Source organism: Gouania willdenowi, chromosome 20, assembly GCF_900634775.1.
Source record: "Gouania willdenowi chromosome 20, fGouWil2.1, whole genome shotgun sequence".
In the NCBI taxonomy this organism is placed as follows: domain Eukaryota; kingdom Metazoa; phylum Chordata; class Actinopteri; order Blenniiformes; family Gobiesocidae; genus Gouania; species Gouania willdenowi.
Window position 1 is genome coordinate 1,108,494 of NC_041063.1, and position 13,832 is coordinate 1,122,325.

A 13,832-nucleotide genomic window follows, 5' to 3' on the forward strand; every position below is an offset into this window, starting at 1 on the left:
TTGCATGAAAGTTTAAAATTGGCATATATTAATGCAGTATGATCAAGAATGTTTTAATGTAGACATATAGAATCATCATACTGGTGTGATTTTGTGCATCAAAGTGTTAATTCAAGGGTAATGCAAAATATCGAGATATATATCGTGTATCGTGACATGGCCTAAAAATATCGCGGTATTTATAAAAGGCCATATCGCCCAGCCCTATATTCATGTAATATTACAGATATTCTTTCGGTGCTAAAGGGGTAAGGCATCATTTATGAACATATTTAAGAGTAGAAGACGGCCAGACACAAAGTCGAAGCAGATTCCGCCCGCCGCCTCAGCATTTGGACAAGAAAAGGATAAACAGATAAAATTACTGCGACTCAATTTTCAGAAAATCAATATCAACCGTGATACCTATGAAACGATTTTTAACTGCCATACGATTAATCATTACATCCCTAATTTGTTGTATGATTTAGTGATGCACTGAACACTTTTATTCAACGAAACAAGATGTAAATACGCCAGCAAACACCCACCGTGGTTAGCTAGTGTCTGTATACGAGCCAACGTGTCCGTGGAGCAGCCGTTTTTAACGCATCTGAGCTCTAAAGCATCTTCTAAGCAGAGGTTTGCACTCAAGTGTGAATTATTTTCCTTTGTTACATCGACACGCAGCGCTGTCGACACATGGACCCGGAGAGCTGATGAGATGATGAAATAACATTTCATTTAATTATCTTTCAGCACATATGCCTGTACATTTTTTACTGTAATTAATGTACGAGTTTAAGATTTTATGTAGTACTTTATATTGTGCAATGTTGGAATGTCACTGCTAAATAAATATTTTCATATATTTTTAATTGATTTAATCTTTGAAGTAATAATATTAATTTATACAATTACAATTATATAATAGTAAGGTTAGTTTAGAGTTTATTACAGTGAACCCAAAAACAATAGAGGAGACTGTTCAGCAGCTGAATCCATCAACATGTTGCCTTGACACTATACCCTCAAACTTCTTTAAAACTGTTGTAAAGTCAATTGTCACTGATCTGTGTCAGATAATTAACTGCTCATTCCAATCAGGCACCGTACCAAAATCCCTGAAAGCAGCTGCTGTGAAACCGCTGTTAAAAAAGAGAACACTGGATGCCTCTATACCGGCTAACTATAGACCAATCAGCAACCTTCCATTCATGGCCAAGATCATTGAGAAGGTGGTCTTCAACCAACTGAGTCAATTCTTAACATTCAACAAAATATTTGATAAATTTCAGTCAGGTTTTCGTTCTCATCACAGCACTGAAACTGCTCTTATCAAAGTGATCAATGACATAAGGTTGAACACTGATTCAGGAAAAGTATCTGTTCTCATTCTGTTGGATCTAAGTGCTGCATTTGACACTGTAGATCATACAATTTTGTTGCACAGATTGCAAACATGGGTTGGACTAAATGGAAAAGTAATGCAATGGTTTAAGTCATACTTGGAGGAGCGAAGCTATTTTGTAAGCATTGGAAACTTTGAATCTGACAGATTACCAATGTCCTGTGGGGTTCCTCAGGGATCTGTTCTTGGACCCCTTCTGTTTAGCCTTTACATGCTTCCTTTAGGACAAATTTTACAGAACTGTAAGGTTGATTATCAGAGCTATGCAGATGACACACAACTATATCTATCACTGAACCCAGATGACCATGGTCCCATTGAGGTGTTGTGTGACTGTTTAGAAAAAATAAACTGCTGGATGAGTGAAAACTTCCTTCAACTAAACCATGACAAGACGGAGGTGATTGTCTTTGGTAACAAGGAAAAGAGGACTGCTGTCAGCAATTATCTTGAGTCTCGATCTTTAAAAGCTAAAGACCAAGTCAAAAACCTTGGTGTTCTGATTGACTCAGATCTTACATTCAGCAGTCAGATCAAATCTATCACAAAAACAGCCTTCTACCACCTAAAGAACATCTCCAGAGTGAAAGGTTTAATGGCTCAGAAAGATCAGGAGAAACTGGTCCATGCTTTTATCTCCAGCAGACTGGACTATTGTAATGGTCTTCTGACAGGAATCCCCTAAAAGAGCATCAAACAGCTACAGCTGGTTCAGAACGCTGCAGCTCAGGTCTGAACCAGAACAAAGAGGTCAGAGCACATTACTCCAGTTTTAAAGTCTTTACACTGGCTCCCAGTCAGCCTCAGAATAGACTTTAAAGTTCTGCTGCTGGTGTATAAATCTGTGAATGGGTTTGGTCCAGAATACATCAGTGACATGTTAGTCAGGTATGAACCCAGCAGGTCAGAGTTCACAGTAAACATGGTGATGCTGCTTTTAGTTGTTATGCTGCAAAGAAGTGGAACAAACTGCCAGCGGAGCTGAAGTCAGCATCCAATGTGAACATTTTTAAATCAAAGTTAAAGGCACTTTTTTTCTCTACTGCATATGATTGAGAGAGAGATTTTTTGTCATGTTGTTGATGTAATGATGATTTTACTGATGATTTTAATTGATTTTACTGATGATTTTAAATGTTCTTATTGATTTTAAACAATTGAATGTTTTATCATGTAAAGCACATTGAGTTGCCTTGAGTATGAAATGCACTATATAAATAAATTTGCCTTGCCTTGCCTTGCCTTGCCTTGGCTAGTACACTTTCACACAGCCATAATTTTGATTATACTAATAACTGGCATAATAATTTATTTTGGTGTTTTGGTTTTGGCCTAGAATTTTCATTTCTGTACATCCCTCGTTTGATTATTTGATTACATTCATATCCAGGTCTCCCATAGTACCGCTAGTTGTTATTAGAGTTGTGCATCAAGCACTTAATTGTGTTTTGCGCCGCTACATAGCCGTATCTCTTCTATCAAACTACAAAAATGGCCGAGCAGGGTGGAGTTGAACCGAGTGTCACCTGAAGAGGGGGCGGGGTATGGAGTGTCTCATTTGCATTTAAAGAGACCGCACCAAAACAAGTTGCTCTCAGAAGCACATCAGAAAAGGGGTAGAAAAGGGGCCTGTGGAGCTATAATAATGAGGAATTCATACCCAAGCATTGCAGTTCCGCTTTATATAGACCACAGCTGTATGATATATATGTAAAAAGGAAGGATTTAAAACCATGATATGTCCCCTTTAACACAGGTGAGGAGTGGAGGACAGAGGAGCCTCTTAAAGAAGAAATTACAGGTCTGTGAGAGACAGAAATCTTGCTTGTTTGTAGATGACCAAATACTTATTTTACCGAGGGATTTATCAATTAATTCATTAAAAATCCGACAATGTCATTTTCTGGATTTTTTTTCTTCTTATTTTGTCTTTCATAGTTGAGGTTTACCTGTGATGATTAGGAAAAATAAAGGCAACTTACACTTGAACGGGTTTTGGTTAGCAGTGGATTTAGCAGTAAGAGTGTTGGAGGAAATGATGGTGATCATGGTGGAGTAGGAGTATCAAGGAAGCAGACAGGTGTTCCACCTAAATAAGCTGGAAGCTTTGGAAGCTGTTGACAAAGTTTCAGGTCTAACAGATACTGTGTCGTGGTGACATTATCTCCACAAACACACACATCAAGGAAAGGCGATTTGGCACGCTCTGGGGTGATCGGTCGGTGCGCCTGGGGCGACTTGCAGCGTCCCCTTGGTACCCTAGGCGGCTATGGGCGTGGTCGTCGTCCCTGGGGGGCGCTGCTCTTGGTACTGCTTCCGTTCCGGGTCCTTCTGGCCTGGGGTCCGGTCCATGCTTGCCCTGGGCCCGCCGGAGGGCGCCCACTGGCTGCCCATTCGGCGTGGCTCTGGCCGGCTGCTGGGCATGGGCCTTGGCTCTTCTGCTGGGGTCCCGGACGGGGGGCTCTCTGGGCCCTCCCTTCGGGGGGTTGGGTGCTTGAGTGTGGGTGGGTAGGGGTGGGGCGGGATGCTGGCGGGGGGCCTTGGGGTTGGGAGTTTGGTGCTCGGCTGCTTGGAGCTTCCTCGGATGTGTGCGTGGGGGGCAGTGGCTGCTTCTCGGCCTGGGATCTTGGGGGCGTCTGGGGGGCTGCTCCGCCGTGGGGGGGTGGCCTGGGGCTCCTTGGCCCCCACTCTTTCTGCTGTCCTGGCTGCATCTGCGGGCCCGGAGCAGTTCCTGGGTTTGCGGTAGCGGTTTTTGCACATTTACTAGTATACGATGCAATGGCACGCCTTGGGATGTGGGATAGAACTCATACTGGGCTTAACTTTAGACAGGTTCATCCCAAATACCTGCTTTAGGTACTACCACTCACTCATTCCCCCTGTCCACAGCCACCAACTTTATAGCTAAGTTTCACACTTGTCACCATACTGGGTAGATTACACAACATAATAAGCACAATATGTTCTACAACTTCACATCTCACTCTCACTGTAAAATAATCTATTCTTCCCCACCCTTTCTATTTCCTACCTTGAGTCTCTCCTTCCTGCTCCCTTTCCCCTCCCCCTTCACCTAGGTGTAACACTGCTCTCCCTTTTTATATCCTCCCTATAATAAAAGGTTTCTTACCCTTCCTTAAGGAGGGCTGGTGATGGTCACAATTAAGCAATAAAATAAATAATTTTTTGTTAATTCCAATAACAAAACATGCATTGCTGTCTCATATTGATTGCACTTCTTGTAGTGTCGACTTTTGACAGCATGTGCAGACAAGTAGAAAAAAAAAAGATCCCTTTAACATACATTTGGAATGGATACAAAAATATATGATTAATATCACATGATTAATTAAGAGGAAATATTTTAATCGATTGGCAGCCCTAATAAATACGCATTTTCATGTTTAAAAAAACTGTTGATAGTTTTCTGTATTTGTATGAAAACATCATTTTTATATAGACACGGATGGTAGCAGACTTCTCTAATCTGATTGTTTTTTTGGCTTTGTTTAAATGGACTCAAACATTGGTGGATGTGGACAAAGGTTTTCCCTTTAAAAATACATTACATTGCACATAGTGAAACAAGACAGTGGAGGAGCAGAAGGATCCAGATTTTATTAGACCTCATGATGTGTAACAAAGAACTAGTGCTCTACATTTTTGTTTTAACAATCACGATCATTAGAAAACGTTCAGTTTCAGGGGCTTTATTGACGTCTATCAGAAAGATTGTTACATAGCTGCATAGATTTGTCATTTCTGCATGTTACATTATTCTGCAATAACCTTAATACTAGTTATTTTTAAAGTAACATTTTCAAAATTGGTGCTAAGTTTTAGAATAAACACAAAGAAAAATAATCCATTGCTTCTGATTAAACTACGTTGCATTACATGCTCTTATGGACTCAAACTAATGCTAAAGAAGGGGGGAAAGAATAGAAATACTACTCCAACATCATATTCAGAGACACTTCGTCTTGCTTTAATGAGTGTCACGGAATTGCCCTCTTTGTCTTCATCAGAACAGGCAGAAGGCGGACGTAACGACATGTATTTCTCCAGAGACATCAGCGTGGGGAGAGGATGCTCTAGCAGGTAATTTGTGGACTGTAGATGCAGCTGCCCCCGACGAGACCATCAAAGCAAATGAGACGGCAGAATGAGGTTGTCACAGGCAATTGAGTTTTCATTAACACCCAGCAACAAGTTGATTTGTTTGGAAAATGAAAACTGTTCCATCTTAAACAACCTTCTGTTCCTTTGAGGACTAACAGAGTTTCAGAGTAAAAGAAATGTAGATGAATCCTATTTATGAAGCTGAAAATAGCATCAGCCGACACGATTCAGCCTCTCAAACAGTCATTGTAGGACTGGGTATCGCCAGGTACTTCGCAATATGATATATTTTGTTTTATTTTTGCCCGCGATAATGATATTTTCCCGATACAGCGATATTACGACAGTCGATACATCGATATACTGCACTGAATCAATTTCACGTGAATAGCCAAGTAAAAACAGTGGCTCTTCTTAACACACACTGACCATAACTAGTCACATGTCCTTGTGTTACATTTAAGTCTTTAAGGGAAGGTTGTTACTAAATAATGCTTCACTAAAATATTGTTAATGTTTGTGCAAATTAAATTTAAATCAATAAAAACTAAATGAATGTGGAGTATTATCAACTTCTCCATAAACATAGACACATATCAGTGCTACTTAACAAGCAGAATTAACTGCATATGAAAAATAAACATTTCAGTCAGTGCATTACCCTGGCATCGATGGTCTCGTCCACAGCAACACGCGACTTTTCCCACAGATCTTCTGTAGCTCTGATTAGATGATGTTCAAACACTCTGAGCAAGTGAAACTGATTAAAGTTGATGATTTCCGTAGATTTTAAGTTTAGACACCATTTCGGGTGTTTTAAGCGATGTTTAATGCAGCCAAGACGGGAGGAGCGCTCCCCGAAAACATTTCCCTATATTAAAACATTCCTTGCCTCACGGTGACGCATTTCATGCCGATTCTGTCCATTTGATTCAGTTGTTGCGGATTTTATATATGTTTTAGAGGGCCCTATACTTAACTTGTGTAACAAGGGAAAAATATAGATATTTGGTGCCAGTGAATCGATAACGTACTGTTAGAAGAACCCTTGCGATATATTGTCAAATCGATATTTTGGCACACCCTTACCCGGGGTTTCCACTGGATACGTCTCCGCTGCGCCACGGCACCAATCTGGTTTTTCACCGCTGTCCGCCGTCCGGTAATTCACACCGGTTGCGTTTTGAGTGCGTCACGGTGCGCTCTGCTTGAACAACTGTGACGTCAGGAGACAGAGCAGTTCTCATAATATTCATATAATCGCGCGAGAACGCAGTTAAATGTATGTGTTATAAACGCAACAATAAACAGATAAACAGGTCAGTGTTCCTAACGAAGGAGAACAAGAAGGTTGGACTCTGGATTTGTCACAGCCACATTTTTTAGCACTTTAAACTACCTCACTCCTCAATGCATTTTAGCTTGAAGTTGATTGCAGTTTATAAACATACTGGACACTTTGATAGATGTAAAAATAAAAAATAAATAAAAATAGAATCTGAATCTGTTGTAGAAGCTACAGTTGAACTTTTTTGAAAAATTTAATTTGACAATTTGATAAACATACCACTTTGTTTTTGATATTAGTACATGAATTACGTTAAGTTTACTTGTTCTTGCAAGTTTTTAAAAAAATTGAATAAATTGTACTTCATACTTATCTCCATGTATATCATATTGTGACATGCAAATTGGGAATTCAATGCAACACCGACTTTAACCTCAAATGGACTATTTGTCTCGCGCAAAATATGATTTACTTCGACTTCACCATCTTCAATAGAACTAAATCCAGGTTTTGAGACAATATCACACATTTACAACAATATGTTTTGGCTTTGTCAAGTGTAGAAAACGGCTGGACATCAAATCTTGTGTAATCTTGTGCTTGTTTTGTAAAGATATTAAATTAATGACAATAGTAACTCCTTTAATCGTATTAAGTAACTGATTAAGTGTTTGCCATGATTGCCAAACACTTGATTGACGAAAGACAAGAAAACAAAAAACGAAAATGTTTTTACTGATACGTAGATGCTATAGAAATGTGTAAAACTGATGCAAAATTGGGTACATTTTTAAAGGGAAAATCAGAGCCTCTACAATAGTTAATTGACTACTACAAACTCTTATCTTTATGTACCATTAAATACTTAATTTAGTTTGAAAAAAAAATTGTTTTTTTAATTTAATTTTGATTCAAATACTTATTTGGAATTCCCCATAGAAGGACATTTCAAATGAAGGCAGTAAATTCAACTTTACATAGGTCATTAACAATCCAAACATAATTAAGAGCCGTGCATAAAATAAAGAGAAAAAAAACTACGGTACTATAATGAACAGTAAATGTAGGTCAACATGTCTGGAATTTATAGTAAAGAGACACCTCAGGCTCATCAAGCAGCCATGAATAACCCATGGCTTGATTTAAATTAGCCTGCGAGCAACACTCACCCATGTGTGTTAGAAAATAACTAAGTTTACCATAGATGAGACAAACTCGTCACTCATTGACAGAAGTCTATGTGTAAATAAAACCCAAACAGAGGTCTGGTTCCTCCTCAGAGGAACATATTACATTACATGTAATCTCGCTTCACTTTTACTTTCAGCAACTGGAATACATTGTTTTGTAATTAAAGTGGAGTGAAAATAGCACCTCTTGGTTTAAAGTGTCTACAGAGATGTAGACTTTGTGTTTCTCTCCAGGACAAAACTTGAATTTGTAGCTTGGACAATATCGACGATAAAAAGGCATATTTAATATTTAATGTAATGGTAATTTACACACTTCAGAAAACAGAAGCTCAGGCTGTGTGAACTTGAAGTCATGCTGATGGAACCTTAAGCTGCTCCAGCAGACAAGATCAAGTTAAAGTTTAAACAGATTTTAACCGAGTCCATGAACTGCCCATGCAACTGCTCAGAATAAATGTTAATGCATTTTACAAAGCATTTATTCATTCTGTGCCTCATGTTTTATGACAATAAATATAACCTGGATTTATTTTTTAGTTGTAACCTGCTCCCAAAGTTACTTGTTAATTTGTATATTTTTCTGTATTTTTGTGGTCGTCGTTTTGTCTATCATTGTTCTTCTTTTGTGTGATTTTAATATATTGTAATGTATGTTTTGGAATTGTATGTTTTCAGTATTTTTTGTTGATCTTTTGAAGTTTTATTGTCCTTTTACATATTTTTTGTAATTTTTAAAATTTCAAATTAATTTCCTTCATTTTTGTTATTGTCTTTTTGTATATTTTTCTATAATTTTGTATGTTTTTTGTGTTTTTGTAGTTTTAATTGTCCGTTTACGTATTTTTTGTAATTTAATTTGCATTTTTTTTTTAAAGTAATTTTTTTTATTTTTGTTGTTCTTTGAGTAAATTTTACTTTTATTTTTTGTATCGTGTCATTTTGTGTATATCTGTTATTTGGGTGTAATTTCAGCATCTTTTTGTGTAATCTTGTATTTGTGTATTTTTTGGAGTCAATGTTTTTATAATTTTGTTGTTATTTTATGAAATATTATTGCCTTTTTGTGTATTTTTGCATTCTTGTGCTTTTTGTTTTGTGTAATTTCCTTCCTTCATTTCATTTTGTATATTTATTAATAATTTTGTTCATTTTTTATGCAACTGTATTGTCCGTTTGTGACCTGCTTCCTGATTGTTTTTCACAATCAAACCAATCTGTTTATGCTGCTGTAGCTCAAATAGGAAAATGTAGTTTGATATGAATGAACTATTTACAATTATAAAGGGTCAAAAACAGAAATGCATTTATGAATGCTGCATTATTTTTTTATAGCTACAAAGCACTCCAACCAAACAAGCCACCAGTAGCTGCAGTATTTCACCAATAATTCTGCCTCATCAGCAATCAATTACTTAACATCTTTATTGAAGCCATAAAATAAACAACTCCTGCAGGCGTGAGTTAAGATAAATCAGCTGTCAGGGGAAACATGGCCTTCATGCATCTTTTTCTCAGGTTAGTGTATGTTACCTTCAAACAAACTGGGAATTAAACCACTGCAGGTGGAAGAAATGGACCGTCTACAAGGCCCTTCATGGAGGCACTACAGAACTCCAACTTTAAAACTAGCATGCATCTAATTGTATTGTTAGATTGTTCCTCTGTACCCCAGACATGAACTGTTCATTTGATTGTGTGTATATGTCTGTTTATAGATGATTAACAATAAAAAAAAGCAAGTTTAAACTGATGGGTTTTCAATGACTCGCTCTACTCATAAGCAGGCACTTAAAAGACCAGGGTGTTCACTTTGGGTCCCAAAAATAGACAAGAAAGTGTCTATTTGTATGGTTGCCGTATGGACAATCAACGGTGCTATTGGTACGTTTACCAAAGTGCAGATACGTAGCATCTTAGGATTATGTTTATGGTGAGGTTTAGTCTTAGTCACCATAGGCGGAGTTTGAGATTCTTGCCAGGGGGGGAGCAAAAAAATAAATATATATATATATATGTGTGTGTGTGTGTGTGTGTGTGTACGTTTCTAAAGCTGTATTATGGACCTGCCAAAATACAGTAAATCCAAAATGCAGCTTGAAATGCTCAGCCTCCACTGTAACATAAAGAGAGTAAAGTTGCTCAAATTAAGCAGTGTTATTTATTATGTTCTACATGATCTATCATAAAACACTGGATACATGTGCTTTAATTTAACTGTGGCCACACCAGCCTGTCATTGCCCGATCCCGTTAGATCTTGGAAGCTAAGCAGGTCTGGGCCTGGTTAGTAGTTGGATGGGAGACCACTGAGAATTCCAGGTGCCACAGTGGGGTGGCAGTCGCTGCAGTGGTATCTGTCATTGTGTCCTTGGGCAAGGCACTTCACCTACATTGCCTAGTATGAACGTAGTGTATGAGTGAGTGTTGGTGGTGATCGGAGGGGCCGATGGCGCACTATGGCAGCCTCGCTTCCGTCAGTCTGCACCAGGGCAGCTGTGGCTACAACAGTAGTTTGCCACCATTAAGTGTGGAGTGAAAGAATAATGCCTAAATTCTGTAAAGCGTCTGAGTGTCTATGATAAAGTGCTATATAAAATTGATGCATTATTATTATTATTACTGTCAGTTGTAAAACACTAAGTTAAACAATAGGTAGGAGAGAATAAAATCATCCATATGGATTAAAAGCATTTAAAAGTCCAACAACGTAGATTATTGCATTTAAAGTCTCTAACAACGTAACTCCACAGTCCGCATTTGAAAATTTATGGTAGCAAAATATTGTAGTTATACATGTAAATATTTACTACGCTATTAGTGCGAATGTGCCTGTAGGAGGCTTTCACGCGTAGGATTATTTTCCACTACACCAGCTTGTTTTTTCAGTGTCTATGGATCACCCGCGGTGTCCTCCATGTTGTAAACAAAGCACTCAGCTGCTACGGGAAGCAGGAGGGTCAAATGTCATCGGTTGCTTGTCCTTTAAAACTTTTTTACTTGGTTTTATTTTGTAAACCTCTGAATTTTATATCGCTGTTTTTATTCTTTCCTAGTCACTGTGTTTTTTGGCACTTAAAACATTTGTATATTGTGTAAGTTAGAAACATTTTGACCACTACGGGGGGCAATGCCCCACCTGCCCCCGCAAACTCCATGGAAAATAATACCAAATACTTACACTGTTGCTTAGATCCAAAACAAAAAAGCTAAGATTTTACAAACACTTTTCAGTAATTTGGTGAACATCTTTTTTTTTTTTTTTTTTTTTTTTTTTATCAATTCGTAAATCTCTAAAATGTGTATTTTCCTATGTTTAATTTTTCTAGGACAGCCTTAAAGTAAAAGCAAAATAATCCAGTTTGCCTAACTTTAAAAAGTCAGTTCTTAACTACATCATACTAAATGAAATTAAATAAAATGTATGTGTATATATTTAGAAATTGATTTGGATGAATTCATGCATTCAAACTTTTTGATTTTAAATAAAAATGTGTTGTGAAAGTCTAAATTACTTAACAAAATTAATAAGAAATACCTGAAATATGTTAAATTTACAAAAGAGAGGTATTTGTGTCCAACAAAAGCATATTTTGCTGTTTAGATACAATAAAACTAAAATAGATCAAAGTCATCTATGACCTGGAGTGTCTTTAGCAAACGTAAACAAAGTGCGTAAGAAAAAAAAAGTTTTAGATTTAAGGATGCATATAAGAACGTTTGTGCTCATTTTGATTATTTAAATCTGTGATTTATTCTGTTATTTAAAGTGTCAATATGTCATGTGGTGCGACTGTGCAGCCATGGTTGTTGTTTTGAAAAAATCTTTAATATTACTCTAAATTTATTCAAATTTTTTTTGTGCCCTATTTTAGTTCTACTATAGTCCTGTATAACATTTCAAAGTATTTCTATTTTTATTTACAACACAATTTTCATGCAAACCTTGCCTAATAATGCCCATTTTAGTAAATATCATGCGGTGGAATTCCTTATTCGTCAATGACCCTAATATTTTTGTAATAAAAATTACGGTCCTCAGGTTCTCATGGAAAAGTAGTGGAAATATTGTGCCCCTTTGGAACCCAGTGGCAGGTTGGGACCGAACATCAGTATTAGGAATGTGCGATATTTTATAGTTTATGATTTATTGTCAAAAATATTCTCACCGGTAAGAATTTGTCATCCCAAGATATAAACGATAAATTCCCATGTCGGAAATTAGCGAGGAACATTTGTCCCTCAATTTAGCCAAGAATGCCCTAAAAAAAACCTTGTTCCACAGGACAAAACTGTCCCTGTTTGATGTCAACTTATTATTCTCTGTAGCGAAACGTTGTTCATGGGAGCTCAGCAGCGAAGCCTCCACGGCGTGCACCACGCCTCCCGCCCCCAGCTCTCACACTCACAGACGGCGGTGCTCGTCACAACTACCTGAAGCTGCCAAGATGCGATACATCATGAACCACTACTTGGTTAAAACCAAACAACCATCCAACAAAGTGAACCAATCCAAGTTCCTCCATCAGATCCACCCTAAATTCCACAAACACGGGTACAGAGATGAACCTGGAGCAACGATTATGAACTGGAAACTCAACTAAAGCTAACTATGCTAAGCTAACCCACTGACACACAGACTGAGCTAAGAGCTAATGCTAACCACTCAATATAAGGAATAATAGACCAAGTAAAAGAACTCTTACTGTCATAAACCACAGAGAGCCATAGATTTGTTTATGGTCAGATTTAATACCTGTATGGAACAATAAAAACTAAACAATGTGTGAAATAAATATTAGCATAAAAAATAATTATTCATTTGTCCAAACTTGTGAAACGCAATATTTTTAATTATATTTTACGTGTTCACAGACAAAGCTGGTCCCAATAGACTAATGTAACTATTGAGATTATTACACATAAATATACTGAATGATTAAATCATCAGCTTGATCTGGTTTAATTATAGGAAATCAGAGAGCTATTTTTTAACCATAACTTTATGTAACTCATAAGATAAATGAAACAAGATTCAACAGCAGTAAAAACACTGATGGAGTTATTTGTGCTTTTCTTGTGCTTTTTTTTTTAGAAAATAATTTCATAATTTCATTTTTTCAGAAGGAGCTTCAACTCCCACCTCCGGGAAAACTTCAACCATGTCTCGGAGGAGGCGGGGGACATTGAGTCCGAGTGGGCCATGTTCCGTGCCTCTGTTGCTGAGGCGGCTGATCGGTGCTGTGGCCGCATGGTAGTCGGTGCCTGTCGTGGCGGCAATACCCGGACCCGTTGGTGGACACCGGAGGTGAGGGATGCCGTCAAGCTGAAGAAGGAGTCCTACCGGGCCTTTTGAAGACCTCCTCAATCCCACCAACACGCCTTCCAATCAGGAAGCAGGGGCCGGGGAACAGAGAGTGGTCTCTCCTATCTCTGGGGCTGAGGTTGCCGAGGTGGTTAAAAAGCTCCTCGGTGGCAGGGCCCCGGGTGTGGATGAGATCCACCCGGAGTTCCTCAAGGCCCTGGATGTTGTGGAGCTGTCATGGCTGACACGACTCTGCAACATCGCGTGGACATCGGGGGCAGTGCCTCTGGATTGGCAGACCGGGGTAGTGGTCCCCCTTTTTAAGAAGGGGGACCGGAGGGTGTGTTCCAATTATAGAGTGATCACACTCCTCAGCCTCCCCGGTAAGGTCTATTCAGGGGTACTGGAGAGGAGGGTCTGCCGGATAGTTGAACCTCGGATTCAGGAGGAGCAATGTGGTTTTCGTCCTGCCCGTGGAACTGTGGACCAGCTCTACACCCTCAGCAGGGTCCTTGAGGGGTCATGGGAATTTGCCCAA

At 38.4% G+C, this 13,832-nt stretch overlaps 1 protein-coding gene and 1 pseudogene across 7 annotated transcripts in view; one reads left to right on the forward strand and one right to left on the reverse strand.

Annotated features, from left to right (window-relative positions):
* Positions 1-13,832, reverse strand: part of LOC114454160 (cyclin-Y-like) — a 76,053-nt gene that overhangs the window by 47,255 nt on the left and 14,966 nt on the right. The window lies entirely within an intron of this gene.
* LOC114454605 (uncharacterized) lies at positions 10,206-10,323 on the forward strand (annotated as a pseudogene).